Source organism: Sturnira hondurensis, unplaced genomic scaffold, assembly GCF_014824575.4.
Source record: "Sturnira hondurensis isolate 20B ecotype Veracruz unplaced genomic scaffold, ASM1482457v3 Scaffold0011291, whole genome shotgun sequence".
NCBI classification, from domain to species: Eukaryota; Metazoa; Chordata; class Mammalia; order Chiroptera; family Phyllostomidae; genus Sturnira; species Sturnira hondurensis.
Genome location: NW_028083922.1, coordinates 3,202,410 through 3,222,795, shown reverse-complemented (window position 1 = coordinate 3,222,795; position 20,386 = coordinate 3,202,410).

Below are 20,386 nucleotides of genomic sequence, written 5' to 3'. Positions count from 1 at the left end.
ACTAGAACCAAACCCTGCTGAAACCTTGATTTTGGACTTTCTGGCCTCCAGAACTGTGAAAAAAAACAGATTTTTCTTGTTTAATTCACCAAGCCTATGATATTTGTTATAGCAGCCCAAACGAAGACACATATCTTTCCAGTGTACTTTTTTCATTTTGTGATGAGCCCCAATCTTTTATTAGAGACCCAGTTCCACCTCTGGGCACTGTGAGCTGGCTGAGCACTCTGTCTGCGAATATGCTCGCCTCCTGTGCCCACGCTATGCCGGACATGCCAGAAACGAAAGCCTTAGATTCCACCTGAGTTGATCTTACTGTCTGAAAGTGTGTTAGCTTTAGCCTTACACAAATGGAGCTGTTTTTAAAATTTTTATTCTGTTAATGTCTGTTTCTTGGTTTGGTTCTTCCAAGTTGGTGCGATGCCTACCACTGATGGCTTCTTTTCCTCTTATCCTCCTTCTTTCTTTCTCCCAGAGTGCTGCGTCAGTTTTGTCAAAACGCCATATCTGTTGCAGAAATTCATTAAGTGTTCTTTATATAAGACTCACAGGAAAAGAGAGAGAATGGTGTTGCCATGTGAAGCAGCGTAAAAAATCAGTTTTTCCCCAAGTGTTAGCTTAGTAATATTTTTATATTAATATTTTTAATATTTCAAATTCTTCTCATATTTGAAATAAATATTAAGAGATCTGCTTAATTACCAGCTCACATATTTGTTAGTGATGAATTTTTCATTGGCTAAGAAGTGTGAAGAAAAAAATGAAATATATTATACTGAATCTTCCTAAAATTTTACTTTATGTGTCATTCTTTTGTTCTGACTCCTCCCATTGCCCTTGTCATCCTGAAGCATGAAGTCAAACTGCCAATCCTGGCCCCTGAGTCTCCTCAAGTTTGAGCCTCTTCCTAGTCTCCCAGCCCTGATACTCAGGGGTCCCTTCTATAATCCCTTATCCTAGGCAAGCTGGTTGATCCATTGTTTCCCAAAATTACAATGTGCATTTGTATCATTCCGTCATTTCTTCCTAATTGAAATGTGTCCTTTCTTCTCCGCAACTCAAATAAATGTTATCTTTTCAATAGCTCCTTCCCTCAACACTCTGAATAACAGTAATGTCTCCATCCCTGCTATTCCTATGCCTCTTTTCTTCTTCTTTTTTCAAAATTAAATTTATTGAGGTGGCAATGGTTAATAAGGTTATGTAGGTTTCAAATGTACAGTCCTATGATATGTGGTCTGTATATTGCATTGTGCACCCAGCACCCAAAATCAAACCATCTTCCATCACTGTACATTGGGCCCCTTAACTCTCCGCCACCTCGCCAGCCCTCTTCTTACTGCTGAGCAGTATCCCACAGTATGTACATACCAGGTCTTTATACAGACATCTATCGAAGGGCACTTCACTTATTTCCATGTCTTGGCCACCATGAATAATGCTGCAATGACCATAGGGGTGCAAATACTGTATCTTTGTGAATAAATGTTTTTAAAATTTTCAGGTAGATCCCCACAAGAGCAATTGCTGGGTCATAGGGTAACTCTATTTTTAACTTTTTGAGGAAGCTCCATGCTGTTTTCCTTAGTGGCTGTACCAGTTTACATTCCCACCAACAGTGAACAAGGATTCCCTTTGCTCCACAACCTTTCCAAGACCTGTTATTACTTGTCCTGTTGATAATAGCATTCTAATAGGTGTGAGGTGGTACCTCGTTGTGGTTTTCATTTGCATTTCTCTAACAGCTAGTGAAATTGAGCATCTTTTCATATATCTGTTGGCCATTTATGAGTCTTCTTAGGAGAAGAGTCTGTTTAGTATGTCTGCCTATTGTTTTAATTGGATTGTTTGTTCATTTGTTGTTGGAGTTCTTTACATATTTTGGATAGTAAACCCTTATCAGTGCTGTTGTTTGAAATATCTTCTCCCATTCAGCTGGTTGCCTTTTTGTTTTATTGTCAGTTCCTTTTGCTGTGCGGAAGCTTTTTACTTTGATATAGTCTATTCACTTGTTTTTACCTTTACTTCCCTTGTCTTTCGGGTCAAATTTACAGAATGTTCTCCAAGATCAAGGTTTCTGAGTTTAGTACCTATATTTTCTTTCATGTAATTTATTGTCTCAGATCTTATATTTAGGTCTTTGATCCATTTGAATTGATTTTTGTACATGGGGACAAAGTATAGTCTAGTTAACAATGGTAATCAAGACAGTATAATATTGGCAGAAAAATAGACACACAGAAAAACAGAACAGAATTGGGAGCCCAGAAATAAACCCACATGTATTTGGGCAAATAACGTTTGACAAAGGAGCCAAAAATAAACAATGGAAAAAAGAAAGCCTCTTCAATAAAAAGTGTTAGGAAAATTGGAAGGGTACATGCAGAAGAATGAAACTAGACTGCAATTTTGTCCCATGTCTCTTAAAGTTTGTGTTAGTCATTTGTTACTTATCTGCTCATTTGTCATAATACTTATTTTCCTTACACATATGCCCTGGCTCCTTAAGGGCCCATTCTTTCAAACATTCTATATCCAGAACCTAGTGTAATGCCGTTCCCAGTTTTAGATGCTCTTTAGATGTGTTCATGGTGACGAAAAGTTGTTCCGTCACTGCTCTTCCTACCACCGCTCCCTGCCCTAATGTGCACGGAACAATTATCATTAAGCAGGTGCTCGGCCAAGTGCTTCAGTCCCTTTGTTTCTCCACAATCCTCTGAGGCAGGTGCTCTTCGCTGTTTCACAAATTTTAAAACCGAAGCTTGGGATGCCATATTAGAGTGCTTATTTCATGTGTAAATGATGGGGAGAGGGACCAACTCGGGTCTATGCCTTTTCCGTATCAGATACTTTACAGACATGACATCATTTCATTTTCACAACAATCCTGTGGCATGGCTTCATCTGACAGATGAGAAAATCTAACTGAGAAAGGTTAAGTAGCTTGGCCAAGGTCGGACAAGGTTCCAGACACCAGGTTTCTCCCTTTTTAAGGATAATTGCCTTCAGTAGCTGCTTTGGGGATTTGGGGGAAAATATTGTATTACGATATAATATGGTTTTATCACACTTAAATTGCATTCTCCCTTCGAGTCAAAATTGTCAAATCCAGACTGAAGAAGCAGTTTTGGGTGCTTATGAATAAGTAATCTACTTTAACCAATTAATGTGTATTTTTCAACACACAATTTGTATGTTAGGAAAATAAACTTGCTGCGGTTCAGGGCCCTCCCATGACCATTGATTTTAGGTTGTCACGGTGAGAAGAACCGGATTCAGGTAGTTGGTTCAGGAGATGGCCCACAGCCTCGGAGCACAGAGGTCTCCTTGGCTAGCACGTCTGCAGTCTGCCAAGACCAGGGATGGGGCTCTTCAGAGAAATACTACATTTTAAAGGGAAGACATTTTTTCTCTTCTTCAGAGGATTTTCAAATCTTGGCACTAAAGAGGGGGAAAAAAGGTATGTCTTTTCTTTGAAATACTAGCTTTTTCTGAAAAGACCACCCTCTCCCCAAGCCTTGAAAACTTCAAACAGACTGACCGAGAAGTCAGAATTCCTCTGGTTGAAGAAGCTGTTATCTTGAAAGCTGCTACAGGCTATAAGCTCTTAGAGGGTCCTGGAGCTCAGAATCTGTTTGTATTCATTTTTAATAAGCTAAATGAAAAGTAGAAGAGAATTCTAGTGTGTGTAGACATATGCATACATATGTGTATATCTACATGTGCATACATTCTTCTCTTTTAACATTGTAAACATATAAAAATTAAATTTGCGATTTATGGACTATAACTTTAAAAAAAATAAAATTCAAGTGCAAGTGTAAATTTCATTTTAAAAATTGTGATTAGGCTTTTTTACTAAATATATTCTTGCAGCAAATTTCCTGTGAAATTTTAATTGGCTTTCATACTTTTCGTCTTATTTTTATGCACCTCACATTTCACTACTCCGTAAGAATTTGACACAATTTCCACATGTTTCTTTTACCTGATATTACAGTTTAAATACATTTTAAATGCATGAATTAAAGGGCAAAATCCAAAGTCATTGACTAGGGTGAATATTAATTTTAATGCAGTGTCTCTAGTTTTGGCACATTCTAACCTGCGGATACTTTCTTTGTTTCCTTGGTCAGTCTAATTTTTGTTTTGGCTTTCTACAGAGGAAAAGTCCCAAATTATACATACACAAAGGGGGACCCAAATGAATGGAAATTATTTGTTAAAAATTATGTATTTATTCTTACATGTTTAAACTTCAGTCACCATCAAAGTACTCTCCATTTGATACTATACATCTATCAAGATGTGTAGTTTCCCACTGCTCAAAACAGTTTACGAACTCATTGATTTTGAGGCCTTTTAGTGCTTCTGTCGTTTTTTTTGTTTCACCTCTTCCATATCTGGAAAACATTTTCCTTTGAGGGTTTTTTCATCAGGGGAAACAAAAAAAGTCTCTTGGGGCAAAATTGGATGAATAGGAAGGGTGGGCATGGGGTGGGAATCATTACATTTTTACTCAAAAACTGCTGAACCTTCAGTGTGGTGTGGGCCGGTGCATTCATAAATCACCCATCATGAAAAGGGTAAATGTGTTGAAATAGTCTTCCAAAAAAATTCACTGAAGCTAAAAGCAGCCTCTCACAACAACGCCAGGTGGTACACTGATACAGATGGGTTCCTAGAACACTAAAGGAGCCCATTAGTTAGGGAAACCTGCACTACAAGTCACCTGCACTCCAGAAGATAATTTCTTTTTTGTATGTCCCCCCTTGTATACCCATGTATGTATCCTACTATTATTCTCTGACACATACAGAGAGGAAAAGTAAGGGCCAGAACATTGAATTACAGTCCAAATTGTTTTGTTTACATACGATTCCCATAACTATACTCCTCTAGGACTTCCAAAGCCAATTGTAGCATAATGTATCTTTGGGCTACAGTAGACACTCTATGTACCCCACTTTATATCCCATTACACACTTTTTACTCCAGATATGGCTGTGGAACCACACAGGTATAATTAGATACACCTAGCCGCAGTAGTGTCTCCCTACTTTTTGACCCAGGGCTTCCTTAAGATGCCCATGTGAGCCAACCAAGCCATTTGACACAAGCACAAAGGAGTTCAAGGAGTCCCTTCCCCATGGGATGACCCTCGACCAATGACAGATGTGACGTAATGAATGAATATAGCCTTTTCCATCCTTCAAGTGAAAAGTCAGAGTTACATTTTATACACTTTAGAGGTTCCCTAGCAAGACAGAACCCCAGTTGCCTTGGTAATGCCTAGCTTAATAACACACCCATGAATTAACTTTTCCTCCTTCTGGGCATCACAAGCCAGTGGTTCGCAGCTGTGAGTCATTTCGCTCCCTCTACCCTCTTACCCCAGTCTCTAAGACATTCAAGAATATCAGAAGGTATGTTGGGTTGTCACAACTCAGCAGTAGAAGCTATTGGCATCTAGTGGGTAAAGGCCAGGGATGCTGCTAAAATTTCTACACTGTATAAAATAGCTCCTAAAATGAAGAGGTACCCAGCACTAAATAAAAGGCTCTGCTTTTTAGAGAAATCCAGAACATGACAGAGGTTTCTAAATTATATTTATATCATTAATATCTACTATAAAGCATTTTTATTCAATATGTGTGTGTATGTCTGTTCATAAAAGCTATCTATCTATCACCTGAACTTCCTTCATAGACTTACCAAGAAAATTTAACTTTTAATTTGATGTAAACAGGTTTTGGGGAAAGAGTTAAATGAAAATTTAATAGCACTTAGAAAAAGGAGGCTGAAAATCAGCAATTTAAGTTCACCCTGAATGAGCTTCCAGTAAGTGTGTCTAGGCAATGATGAAGCCAGCGTTTACACAGTTTCCATGAATCAAAGTTCTTCTTTTTGAGAATGGCAACTCCAAATTTAATTTTTGAGGGAAATGGTAATGATTTTTTTCTTCGCTCAACTATGAATTCTTTAGGGAAAGGGTCTTCTTTCATTTTTTAATATCTCAGAGTTTTCTGTTTATCTCTGCCCAGCAAATGTTCAGTTGGCTGTTAAATTTATGGCAGGACCAAGTTTATGCCCCAGTCCTTCAATTCTTAATGTATTATTTACTTCCAAAGAATGTGGATGGCCTGGGGTATTTACCCTAAGAATGACCAATTAAACAAGCCATTTTAAAGTAGCCATTTTGTCATCCCTAAGGATGCATTTCTTTTTCTTCTATCATTTTAGGATGTTTAGAAAGTTCATGTCAATCAACTTTCTTGCGTGAATATTATCATAAGGTCAGTCTTGTTTCCTGCACCTTAAAAGAAGTATCTTGAAACCCACTGAGTTTGTTTTTACTTCTCAGAAGGCAAGATAGCAAAATGACTTCCTGTAAGAGATTTGGTTCCTTTCAGCTATGAGTTGAATCTTCTCTGAATTCCTTAAACCCCTTTGAATATACAGAAGAAGAAAATCTTGCCAAAAGCATTCTGATCTTTCAATTATTCTCTGAACAGGGAGCTTTCCCCCTGTCTTTCAATTACATTTTAAAAGTTTGGTGAAATTAAGGAGATAGAGACTTGCTTGTGTTTTGTTAAATTTGAGCTGAAATCTGAAAGAATTAATAGTTCAACTAAACCAAGTTCCTCATTTCAAGAATCAAACTATTTCACACCTTTAGGGGCAGTCCTAGGAAGGTCTTCACTGAGCATGACTAGATTGTGTTGCTTCCTCTAGGCAGAATCTTCTTTAATTACAGAGCAGTGGCATTGCTCTCTTGTATTTCTGCTTGTGGCTTCTAAAAAATCAATCATAGCATTAGTGTCAGACCCAACACTCAGGTGGAAGAGGAGAACATGAGCCCAGGTAACTGAGCAAGTTATAGTGTCTCATGCTTACAGTGAACCCTCTCAAGAAAGAATGTATGTAACGCTGAATGAACTTCCAACTTCAGTTCTGCACCATCATCTATAGCCTTGAACCTCTTGGCCTTCTTTTTACCAGAGAGGGACAGTATTTATTCTCCCATAACATTAGCAGAGGTTTAAAGAATCGATGGTTCAAAAGCATTCATCCTGGGGAGGAAAAAATGGCTTGGAAATGTGTGAGTTTTATTAATTCACCTTAGTTTTAATGAATCATTAAAATCGAGCCCAGAACAACCTACCTGTTGTGCATTCTTACTTCAAGCTTTCTGCTCCCTACGCTGACCCTGAAACTTTGTTGAGAGTGACTGCGAAAGCAGAGTTTTCAGGTTCGTTAATCATACTCCCTGCCTCATATGCTTTCTGATGTGCTATGATTCTGAATAAGATTCCCATATTTATGCAAAATATTAGCCAGACTTTTTTATTGAAGATGTGCTTTATTAATCTTAATAAATCATAGATTGCCAGGGCCTTTCTGACTGCTTCTCAAGTAAAATGGGGCTTGACTGTGCAGTAACAGTGTTTATGTCATGCTTGAATTGCTTAAGGTGAGTCTTTGAGTAGTTTTATTGCTTTTGTTTATATAGGTAAACCCAATCTGCGCATTTGAAATGATTGATGAACTGCAGCCCCACTTGGAGTGTTTGTCATCACTCATGTGCTGAAGTGACATTTCTTTATGTATTTTGGCATAAACATATGCAACTACTGGCAAAGCATTTGACCCTAGAGTCTGACTATTTGTCATTCTAATCTTTTTTTTTTTTGCCCAAAGTCAGGCAAGTTACTGTATATTGTATCTTCATGCACCTTGCTAATTATTCAACAGACAGTAAAATAATCTTATGCCTGGAATTGCATAAATTGCTGAATGTGCAATCTTTATTTCTCCAGCCAGACATCTAGGTGCTATGCAGAAAAATAAATAAAGTTGAGGTGCATGTAAATGTCAAGGGAGACAGCCATATTGAACCACAATAGCTTTTCAGGCAATTTTGCAACTTCTATCAATGAAAAAAAAAAGAAGAAAATGCCATGAGTATAGAATTTAGCAAATCAGATGTAGGAAAAGATTAAGTAAAATTCATTAAACATGATTACTTGGAATATAATTTTCCTGTAATGGGTCTTCATTGAAAAGCAAGTAACCAATAACTCATATCATGTGGACAGAGATAAATGAAAGGTTTCCTAACCTCCAGGCTCAAAGTTCAAACTCTATGTTGTGTTGTTTGAAAACTTGTGATTATTTATTGGTGAAAATGTCAGAAAAATAATTAAAGTGAGAAGTAATTTTCTGAGGAAAGCAATTACACCTTATTTGGAGAACTCCGCTATAGTTGCATTCCTGTAAGGTTTGAATGAGCAGCAACAGAAGGGAGGAGTGAAGGTGGAAAGAGTGAACCAATTTCCAAACACTTTAATACGAGAAACCCAAATCAGTGGCATCGTTACTACCTGGTGCATGGAGTACAGGGAAAAGGCAGATGATTAAAAGTTCATGGAAAAGTCAGAGCTAACAATTCTAGACGAGATATAAGACAGAAGTTCTTAGGATGGACAATAGCGAAAAAGAAAACAGCCCTGGCTGGTGTAGCTCAGTGGATTGAGCACAGGCCTGCGAACCAGAGGATCATGGTTTGATTCCCAGTCAGGGCACATGCCTGGGTTGCAGGCCAGTTCCCAGCAGGGGACTCATGAGAGGCAACTATACATTGATATTTCTCTATTTCTCTCCTTCCCTTCCACTCTAAAGATAAATAAATAAAAATTTTAAAAAAATTATATAAAAAATTTTAAAAAAGAAAACAACCTGCTCACTTTTAATGATACAAAAGTGTTTTACTTGCCATCAATCAATTTTAGGCTAACTACTCAGTTAGCCTAACTACCCAGAACTACTTAGTTCTGGGTACCTGACAAGGAGACACTGGGTTGGGCTGCGAGGTTTCAAGTCCTCATCTGTTTCTGGTGCCACTCCATAGCGTGACCTTCAAGGGGATGTTCCCATCCTCTCTCTTCAGTAATCAAGATGACACACCTGTCCTCTTCTAATATGAGTTTCCTTAGTTCAACTGTGGAGACTACGCCTTTTGGTAAAGTGAGAAAAGGTTAAAGCATACCACAAGAACAGAGTAGCCACTGAGTCAGTAGCAAATATGAGCATTGCGATGAGCACAAATCCTCACATGCTTAAAATGTACTATTTTTATTTTAATTTGATTTGGACGTGGCAGTTCAGGCCGGTAGTGTAGAAATTCTTTTTTTACTTTAATTTTCTTTTGTCAGGAAGTCTTTTTTGTTTTATTAAATGTAGTGTAACCAGTTACTGTGCAAAGTACTCACAGCTGGTTCCTGGGGTGAATTTTACTTTGCCAGGATTTCAGATTTAGTCATGTGACTGACAGTGCTCCTCCCAGCAAAAGAACTAAATGTGTGTATCAGGAGTGGCCATTTTCTCTGGCCACTGAAATGTGCACAGAGTGGCACAGAACACATCAAAAGTTTTGAGAATCATTTTGCATTTCCACCACAATCCTGTCCTTCTGCTAAAAGTCTGGCAATATTCCAGAAAAGGGACACTTTATCTGCCTGAGTCTTAGAACAAGAAAAGATACAGAGCTGCACTTGGCCCTCAGTGGACATGGAACATGAATGTGAGAGAGATCTTTGTCATATGTTGCAAAGATTTGGTGGTGGTTTGTTATTGCAGGATATAGCATAGCCTATGCTGGTTTTTATCCTGAGGATTTGAATTCTTCTATACATAAGAAAATTCATGGAAATGTTCATCAGATAACCTTCATGTTTATTCTTTTATTATTTAAAATTAGTTCAGTAGAGAATTACTCAATATTTACCACTCTGCTAGGTGGTTTGGAGAGGGAGCAAAAAATACACACCATAATCCCAGCCTCCAAGGCACTTACATTTTAGTAGTTACCTACAGTGTCTATTGAAGGAAATATGTCTCTTGCTCTTGAGACATAGGTACCAAAATAGTGCACACATGTGCACATGTGTGTGAACTGTAATTGTAAATCTGATTTCCAGAAGCTATAAAGGACACCCTGACAACTTCACGTGTGCACTTCAATATACCGATTACATGGGATGCCCCTTCAGAAACAGCTGACATTTATGCAGACTAGTTGTTGCTAAGCTCCATACTGAGCATTGCCACCTTTTATCCCACATAAGCCTTACCACTGCTAGTGAGGTAGCCATCACAACCCAGGGGTAACAAATGAGCTCTGCCCTAGGGTAGATGACTGACAAACAGTGTATAAGGAATCCACTTGAGATCTGCTGGCCTTAGCACAGGTCTCTTTCCTCTACATCACCTTGATGGGGAACACGTGTGTCTCACGCTGATGCTGCACTGGCGGCTGCAATACACTAGGTCAATAAAAACCATGAGCTACAGTCTTTTTTCAGTCACTCTGAAGCTGTGTCCCCTCAATACTCTCTAGCAGTTTGTTCATTCATAATCATCGTATTTGGACAGTGAGTTATAATTCATTCCTTCATGATTTATTCTGACGGACAAGGGAGCACAGGGAGAAGCTGGAAAGCTCCTTTTTCTCCATTTCATTCTTCCTCTCAAGGATATCAATAGGTCCAATGCCAGTGAGAAATAGCATCTAAGAACTATCAATATAAGGAGCTATGCTCTCATTTGTTATTAAAATCCTACTGCTTATGAACCAATATCTTCTTGGTTTGGCCTTGTTTCTTTTAAACTTCAGGTCTATAGCTTGTACTAATTTGCATGATTGCACAGAATAAGGAGGACAATAATTAGAGTCCAAACATTATGAGTTAGGAGATTCACATCAATATAACTAACACATTCGAGGGTAACAAGAGAGATCACAGACCAAAGAGCCCTGCTTTAACACACTCCGTGTGACCATGGACCAAAAGTGGACTTGCCCTTCTGTTCCCGGTCAGACAAAGCATTAGGGTAGCCTTTGTATTCTGGGCTTCACAGCACAGTCGTTAAAGCAGTTAAGAATATTGTATATAGAGTCTAAAATTCAATGAAAGAGCAGTAACTGATGTTTTATCTCTTTGTGATTTTAACCTGGGAATCCTCCCAAAGTATAAGTGTCAAAGTCTGGTGTCAAAAAGTCTAAAGCCAGCCATGTTTTTAAAGATGACCAAGTTCCTTCAGGCTTTTTTCCTATTTCTGTTATTTCTTATGCTCCCCACTTATTGATTTGAAACTATGATTATGCTATCTATACCATCTGCACTTTCTCCTGTGTATGTATAATGTGTTAGTTATCACATTTAGTAACAATCTGGCACTCAGATTATTACTAAACAATAAGTGATTTTATGTGAGTGTGCACACATGGTTGTGTGCTACAACTACAAATGCCACCTGAGTTACTAGGTTTATTGGCTGTGTGTATGCGAGATTTAAAAACTTTAGTGCTTGAGTAAACATGCTAGTTTTGCAATCCATTGGTATAAGTGCATTCATTCATTCCACAAAAATATGTAAGTATTTGAGGCCCTACCTAATGCCAGGACCACTTTTAGGAGTGTGGACAGAGTACTGAATAAAATACAGTCTTTATTTCATAAGCTGGTAGCCTAATGGGGAAATTTCACAAAAAAATAAATGAGAAACAAATTAAGTATTTTGAAAAATAGCCAATAGTTACTGCTAAGAAAAATGTAAAGGATAAAGAGATAGAACGTGAAGATGACATTTTAAATGTTGTGGTTAGGGAAAGCCTATCTTAGGAGGCACTTTGAAACAGAAAGTCAGGATTAGGGAAGGATGACAACCTAAGACTGAGGCGTCCTTCAATGATTGGCTGGCCGTTCCTTCTTATTGGAGGAGTAACTTCCTTCTCTCCTCCTTCTACCTTTTCCCCTTCCTGCCTTTATTTTCTCAGTTGAATTGGTATGTATTAAATGCTAACTTTTATTTTCTTGGGCTTTTATTACTAACATAATATCATTCACAATGATAGCTTCTCCTCAAAGATTAGAAATACTGTATACCCTATCATTTATATTGTAAATTGTCTTCAGATAACCTCTTGGAACTAATAAGTTTTGCCAGCAGAGAGTTACTTTAAAGTATTTTTCCCCTAAATTAAGAGAAGTTTCATCCTTCTATATGGAGATGATTTATCAGCCAGCTTTTCCTCTAAATTACTAAGCCAATTCAGGAGAGATGAAAGAACTTATTCTTTAAGGTAAACAGAGAAAGGGAAATCAGAAAGAAATTGACAGCCCAGTGAGACAAAAAGGCATATTCATTAAAGAAAGCCTTTTTAAGAGAAACTTGCAACATTACTCCTTTGAAAAACTACTTCTCTGTCACAGCTGTGTGGCTACACATACAGCTAAAGCTACCTGCAGTGACACACTTTTAGGGCAGATAACTCTCTACAGCCATGGTCCACAAAGTCACCCTTTAAGTCCACATCTCCTTTCATCTTAAAGCTGGAGCAAGAGAGAGACGGGGGCGGGGAGCGGGTTCGCTGTAAAGGATGAGGAGGCAGGGAACATCTGCCCTGGCTTTGCACACTCTGACTGGATGAGCTTGGACACAGTACTTGACAGTGACTTGATTCCTTCAGGTATAAGTGGAAATAATGCTTGCCTCATAGGGTTTTATGAGGATTACCTAAGATCATGGCCATAGAGCACACACCATGGGGTCCTGGCATGTGGTCAGCACTCAGCAATCACGAGGGCTAATGATTAGTGTGGATTCATTTTTCCTTTTCTCTTTTTTTATTCTCTGATGTATATTGAAGTATGGACAAAAGATGTACTTGAAAGAGATGAAAAATTGGAGATAACTAAGAGGCACCATGCAGTAATCATCTGTCATCCTAAAAACTTTGAAGTTCTAAGCTCCTGTTCCCATTGAGGTCCAGGCCTTGCCAATGACAGCAGTTTTATAAAAGCTTCCTCAAGTAAAAGGGAAGAACACACCTACCCGGATGGAGGTGAACCACGGCAGATTGGCTTGCCCATCCAAATATACATTATAGTGAGCACAGAAGAAGGTGCAGATAAAACCATCAGCTTAGCTGTCTCCCTGAAAGGCTTCCTGAGATAATAGTGCACACAGGTTGCATTTTTTGAGAGCCAGGTGAGGGACACGAAGCGCAGCAGGGGTCCCTCAGCCTCAACAGAGTGTTGGTTCTAGGAGGGATTTGCCCTGTATATTATGAAGGGAGTTCGAAGCAACATTGTTCTATTTTTATTTTTGTTTTCTAAAATATGGAGAAACAACAGAGATAAATAAAATTATTCTGTTTATTTCTAAAGTGTTATTGTCAATGTCTCCTACTTAAGCATAAAATCTATGAAGGCAGTGCCTGTCCCAGAGTCCAAAATGGTAGTTACCTAGGATGGACATTCAGTTAAACAGTGTAATTCAGTTACACTGAATTCAGTTAAACAGTGTAATTTTGGATATCATTTTTATGAATAAACAAAACAATATTCAGATGAAGAAATGTCCTTTTTATCCTCCTCATACATCTAGGATTATTCCTGGGGCCCAGTGAACATTTAATATGGGAATAAATATTTAAAATCTTGACCTCAGATACACTCTTGACTGAAAAATGGTCCTCTTTTTTTCTAGGAAAATCAGACTGTTTATCCAAGGATGTAGCTTCAAGAAGACATTAGCCGAACTGTAGAAAGGGCTCTGAGACGCCCTTTAGGAGGCATGTGCTCTAAACTCCCACATGACTTGCAAGACTCTCGTCGGTTCTGGAAGATGAACGTCTATGTGAATACCCAGTATGAAGGTAGGTCATCACTTTCAGAGGCAGCTTATTAAATGGTTAGAAATCTGTAATTACTAGAACTTCCTCCCTCTATAGAATCAAAACCTTCCTCCTACTCAGTAACTACTGTTCTTTGTTATTCCCACAGGAGCAACAAAATCAACTTTATTCTCTCTCAAATACAGACAGTGAGACTATTCTCTTCCTGTTTTTTCTCCACCCAGAGTCCTTTGGCTCCTTTTTCAGAGACAATGTCTGATGAGTCATGTTCTACATAAGTAGAACATAATGTATGGGGCCAGGTACAATAAGATAGGAAGAAACGAGAGAGGAACATATGAAAACTGTCATATTTCACCAATGTTTCTTCAAATGAATTCTCATCATCACCTTATGAGGAGGCCATTATCAGATCCTTTTAAAGATAGGAAACTAAGGCAAGGAGAATTTAATACTGTGAAAAGTCAACCTGAAATTTGAAACCAGAAATAGCTGACTTGGAAAATCCATGTTTTGTGTTGTCCAGGTACAATGTAGTGTCTTTCTGTAGATTTTGACTCAATACAATTTATTTTCTCTGAATGAAGGTAACCTTCTGTTACTACATGATAAGGGGTTTATTTCCAAGTGAACCAGCCATAGTGGCTTGTGGCTTGGGCACTTAAGGTTTTAAATGAAGTAAAGTATCACTAACATGAGTGGGGTAGTTAAGAAGTTATAGAAACATGTGCAGAACAAGGCAGGAGCTGCCTGGCAAGCTCTCTTGATGGGGTTTCAACAGTTCTATAAGGGCCTGGGAAATGCAGAACATTCAGACAGATAAGCCCACTGCCCAGGATGCTAAATAAAGGACAAAGACAGCAGATAAGTTGCCTTGATCCTTGGCAGACAGAGCCTGAAGTCTGAGAATTCACCAATAATAAGACAGGTCCTCAAAAGCCTGTTATGTATAAACCTGCATACTTTAAAAAATAACTTAAGTGTCTTCATGTGAAAAGTATGGATATAAGAAAAGCATTAAAACAAAGAGAAATGCATTAGAGTCAGGTAGGGAACGGTAAGTAACAAGCTCTGTGTGTATCACATACAGCTCTGAGCTGCCTGAGCCCAGACAGAACTAATGAACAAGAAGCGACCAATGTGATGTTTGAGATGACAGTACAAGCTGTTGTCACGTGACTTTTCCTTGTCTCCTGATTCACACAAAAGGAAGAGGAACAAGGTCTTAAATGCAGGTCATTTTGAACTAAGCTGGAATGTGCAACTGTTCATACTAGACAGTATCTGTGATCATATTCATAAATGACCTGAAATAAATTTATTATTCAGTAAATTAATCAACAAGTATTTATTGAATCTCAGCCAAGTGCCAGGCATAATTCCTTTCTCTTTAAGTCACACAGTTGATATAAAGATTATACTTGATACTCTCTTAAATGGCAGGTATAAATCAGGGCTTTTCAAAATATTTTCATTAGGGAATCTCTTCTGAAATGTGCACTTCATGTGCCCTTGCTCAGAAGCCCAATGGTGAGAGAGCAGTGAAGAAGATGAAGGGCCCTGCTCTCCTGGAACCAAGGTCACTAAGTTAATAAATAGGCATGATGCAAAGTCAAGGCTCGGAAATCAAAGGACTTAAGCTCAAATCTTGAATCTCTCGTGTAACTAACGGTGTGCCTTTCACCGTTAAACAAAACTGCTCCAGAGCTCAGTTCCTGTTAGGAAGAGAATTCACAAGACTAGTATAAGGATTCGATGTAATAATGAACAATGCTTCACACAAAGTGCTCATTACCTGCTGGCTACACTTCTTCCGGAAGAAGAAACTGAAATCCAGCAAGAAAGAATGATTGACTAAAGTTGCACCGCTAGCAAGTGGCAGAACATGGACTCATACCCAAACGGTGGGACACAAGATCCTGTGTTCTTTCCAAGCAGGGAGTGAAAGACAAGGTCATGAAACATCTGAGCCAGATCATGACATCTCTGTAATAATAAGCTAAACAAAATAGAATTTTTCAATAAGGGGGCACTGAAGTTTGGGGAATCATATTAGTGAAATGGCCAAAATGTTGTTGTAGAATGACTGATTTTCTGCAATATAAAAAATTATTAAAAGGAATATTAATGGGAGTTTAAGATTTTTTTAATTTACATTTCAACTTTTAATGGAAATAGGAGAAACTTGCTTTTATAGTTCAAAAAAAGGCCCAGTCTTCAAGAGGTTAATTTTAGTGGGATGGAGCCAGTGAGAAGGAATTAGCTCTAACGTAGGTCATTCTCCAGGGTGAGCCCATCTCTGCAGACTGGAGAGAAGAGGCTGTCATGGGTATTCAGGCTAGCCAGGACCACTTAGTGCACAGGGTAGAAGGCACTTAGGCAGTTGACAATTCTCAACCTCCTAGCCATCCATTTCTTAGCGTCTCTTGGTTCTCACTTCAGTCATCTGTAAAATGTGGATAATCAAAGTGATTACCTGTGAGGTTTAAATAGTTAATATATAAAAAGGGGAGAGGGGAAGGAATTTCAGGGTAAATAGGGGAGGGATTTAAAGGAACAAATATAAAGGATACATGGACAACAACTAAGAAGGGTGGAAATGGGAGGGAGGGGGGAGCACTGGGGGAGTGGAATGGGAGGGGAGTAATAGACAGAAAACTGTACTTGAAAAATAATTAAATAATTTTTTTAAAAAATGCCCTTCAGGAAAAAAAGTGCTTGAAACAGTGACTGCTACATAGTATGTACTCAATAAATCTCAACTAGTATTCCTACTAAAATTGGATTTATGACTTTGAAGAAGTTCTTAAGCTCTGTGAACTTCAGTTTCCACATCTGTCAAAATGCGGACCATACTGTAAATTAATCACTTCTGTTAACTTTCTTTTCTACATTTTAGACTTATATAGTCAGAATAAATCTTATACTCAATGTGTATATTTGATGTGTAACTTTCTCCTGGAAAAATATAAGCTATTATTAAAACTATTGGATGTCATAATCAGTGGCATCACAGTGTCAAGGAAATGGTGGAATGCTTATCTTACAAGGTCCTTTAGGGGCTGAAGATACAGCCCAAGGCCTTGCACACAGGAAATGCCACCTTCTCTCTTTTTGTTTCTGTAGTCATTTTGGTTTCAGAATCCCATGCTTCCATTCCACTGACATATGGGCATTTATACATCTTAATTATCTTTCTTTGAAATCAAGTGCTCATTTGTTCTATCTGCCCCTTCAGTATTAGACTAAGATGTATTCCTCCCACCTTGCCTTATAATGTATTTCAGGACATTAATTCTGAAAATCTGTACTTGGCCACTTCATGAAAGACTTTAGCAGCAGAGGGGTTAAGAATTAAAAAAAGCTTCTACATTTTTTATTTGAGTTAGTAATAATGAAAGCAAGCTTCAAAGCTGTTTACAACCTAAGTAATATGCTCAATACTTAACACAGAACTTGGCATATAGTAATTCCTCAGTAAATGATAGCACTTATTGTTTTTATAACAATTACGATTTCTTTACTGTCTATGGCCAACAAAATTATAAGCATAAAAATCCCTGTGTAACATATACATATTACAAAAAATATCATAGATTACTTAATATCCTATGTTTTAAATGATCTAAAATTATTAATTTCAATGCACAAATTTCCATATTCTAACGTCAGGAATACATGTGTCCCAAAATATAACATTTAAAAATATGAAAAACTTTTCAATAAAATATAGATAAAATTCATTCCAAAAAGGAAATGCATATTATACATTCTATCTCAATGATGAAGCTTACTATCGGATGTCAAAGTCCAGGATAACTTTTGTTGATACAACTGCATAAGATATGAGGAAAACACAAAACAACTAAGAAGAAATTCCATTCAATGATAAGTGCATTTCTGAAATGGAGATTCATGGAGCAACACAGTCTACATATAAAACACGTGAGTCTCACAGCATGCTAAATTAAACCTGGAGTTCCCAGTTCCTGCAGGAATTCAGGGGAGAAGATATACCTTCAACATGCACATTAGATTTATGATTTATTCCGATTATATAACTGAAATGTTAAAAAAGATCACAGAGCTGAGTGAAGCCATGAGTCAGCACTCCTGGAGGAAAGAGGAAGGGTAGGGCTGCCCTTCCATCCCATCTCCATCCATTTAAAATTTCACAGAATTTCCCCTTGAACTAGCTCTCACGTTCTAGTTATTAAGATGATGATCAGGCCAAGTAGGAAAACTAATAGAACATCTTCACTAGGTAAAGGTCTTTTTGAGAACTAATAATTGATAGTAATGATAGTAGTCAACATGATTAAATGCGTACTATGTGGAAGTCACATGCTAATTAAACACATCCCCTGTGTAATCGGTCAGGGAACCTGCTTTGTTCATCTTTATGTTCTTAGATTGGATTCAGTGTGTGAGAGGCATCCTATCAACATGTTTTTAATAAAGACAATCATTTTATCTACATAAAAGTGACATTAAATATTGTGATGTTTCCTTAGTATTTTAAAATCAACTTTATAGTTATAATTAGTATTTACCATCCTTCAAGCATTTTTTTTGTTTAAGTAGTGAGAGTTCATTTTAGAAAGTTATTTTGTTCAAACAATTACAAGTAAACAAATGACTTCATTTTGAAATGTTACTCAATTCAAATTCTTTTGTATTCAAGTTCCTTTCGTATTTTAAACTTAAAATGATTCTCTTTGAACATGAATATATCCTCAAAATGCTACATTTATGTAGGCCATTAGAATGTCCCCCTTTTTCTTAACTTTAATTATTGTTGAGTTTTCTGGGGGTCATTTCCATCTCTTTTATAAATGTAAGTAGAGCATTGTATTTTCTTTCCCTTTCATCTCTTGCAGCTCCCCAGATCCCTACAGTTTTTCAAAAATAACTGTAAATGATGCAGTTAGCATGCTTGCCAGTTTTTCATCCCACAGATAGAAGGTGTATCTTCTGGACCTGCTGATTTGAAGATACGCTGACTTTCCAAGGACTCACTTAGCTTGCTTTTGTAGACAGCTATTTTTGCAAGATCTTCATTACTTCCTGATTGCCCAATGTTTTTCTTCCTTTACTCTTTCCAAAGACCAATTTATAAGATAAGTTCAAGGCCTCAGACATGTTAAAGTTATCATTAATTTCAAGATGCTGCACATTTATGAGTCCATTAGTCACAGAATTGATTGTGTCCCTACTGTGTTCAGAGCCTTGTACTTACCGAAGCTAAGAACAGCCTGGGGCTTTTCTCCCTGAGAGCTTCTTCTTACTATAATTTCTTTGTTACTTTTGTCTCATGTTATCCTTTCCTATAGTTTCTTACTCACACAACATGTTAGTTTGGTTTTATTATCTTCTCAATTTATAGTACAGATTAAATTCTCCCCTTAACAGTCCTTAAGAGTATTATCAAAAAGCCCACACTCTTTAAACATTAAGGATCTGCTTTATTTGTGGAATTTTTGAAGTTATTGTGTGTCACATGCCTATTTGTTGTTGTTTAATATTTTCCAAAATCAGACTCATTGATATTTATTGACTTACTGAACAAATGTAAATGTCTTCATTGAACTAGTGTACAAGTAATGGAGTTGATGAGTAGGACTGGCATTGTTATTATCCTAGATGCACCATGATGGTATTTATCTGAGTAATAATACAGCTGGCTCTTTTTCTGTTAATGGATGACTTTGAAATATGTTATGGCTATTAATAGACTAACAGTTTGTAGGAATTCTAATTTACATTGTGACATTTGGAAATCACAGTTAACCACAGGCATTTGGATTTAGACACACACGGTACATCACTTTTTTACACAATAAAATGGAAGCAACAGGCAACTGTTCATTTTGAGTGGAACTTTAATGCTCCATTTACAGGCAAATGGCTGCTTTTGATTAATGCTTGAGTTTCCGTGGCACATTTCTGACTTGACTTTGGAATAGTTGGAGGTATAAACAAGAGTGAGATATTTTGTCCACTTCATTTTTGTGAAAATATCAAGTGCTTTATTTTTTATACCCACTGATTAAATTATTTTTAATAACATAATTCCATCATTAGGCAAAACATTTTTGACTCTCCATATATTGGAGAAGCACTGGATCACATTAAGTGTTAAATAGTTCTTAAGACTTAAAACAATTACAGTTGTTTATTAAGACTCTGTTTTAATGAAGGACTTAGCTTATCTGAGAGGTCAACCCCGGTGCCCACGCTGTAGCAGGAAGTGCAGGCGGGCTCTTCCTTGACATGCCCCTCCCACTGGGCCACACTGCACTCCCTAATGTCATGCAGAGAGCACAGGATTTGGACTCACACTAGTTGGGTTCAGGTCTCAAAGCTTCTGTTATTTATTCCTCGAAACTGGACAAGTTACTTTATCTTTTTGAGTTTCACTTTCTATATGTGCAATGAAAAATGTGCCCCCCTTGTAGGTGTGTGAAGTGCCATGTGGATCATGTGTGTACAGACTAGCATGAGGTCAGGTCCCTATTTAACTGACCTATAAATTTCTTTAACAAAAGGAAAACAGAATCAAGTTCATTCCTGGAAAGTCAAGCTCATATAAATGAATGATATGCATGTTACCAGCATAAATACATACACAGTACATTTACGGTCAGTATTGTAATGAAATGCCTGTACTTATATCTTGCTAAA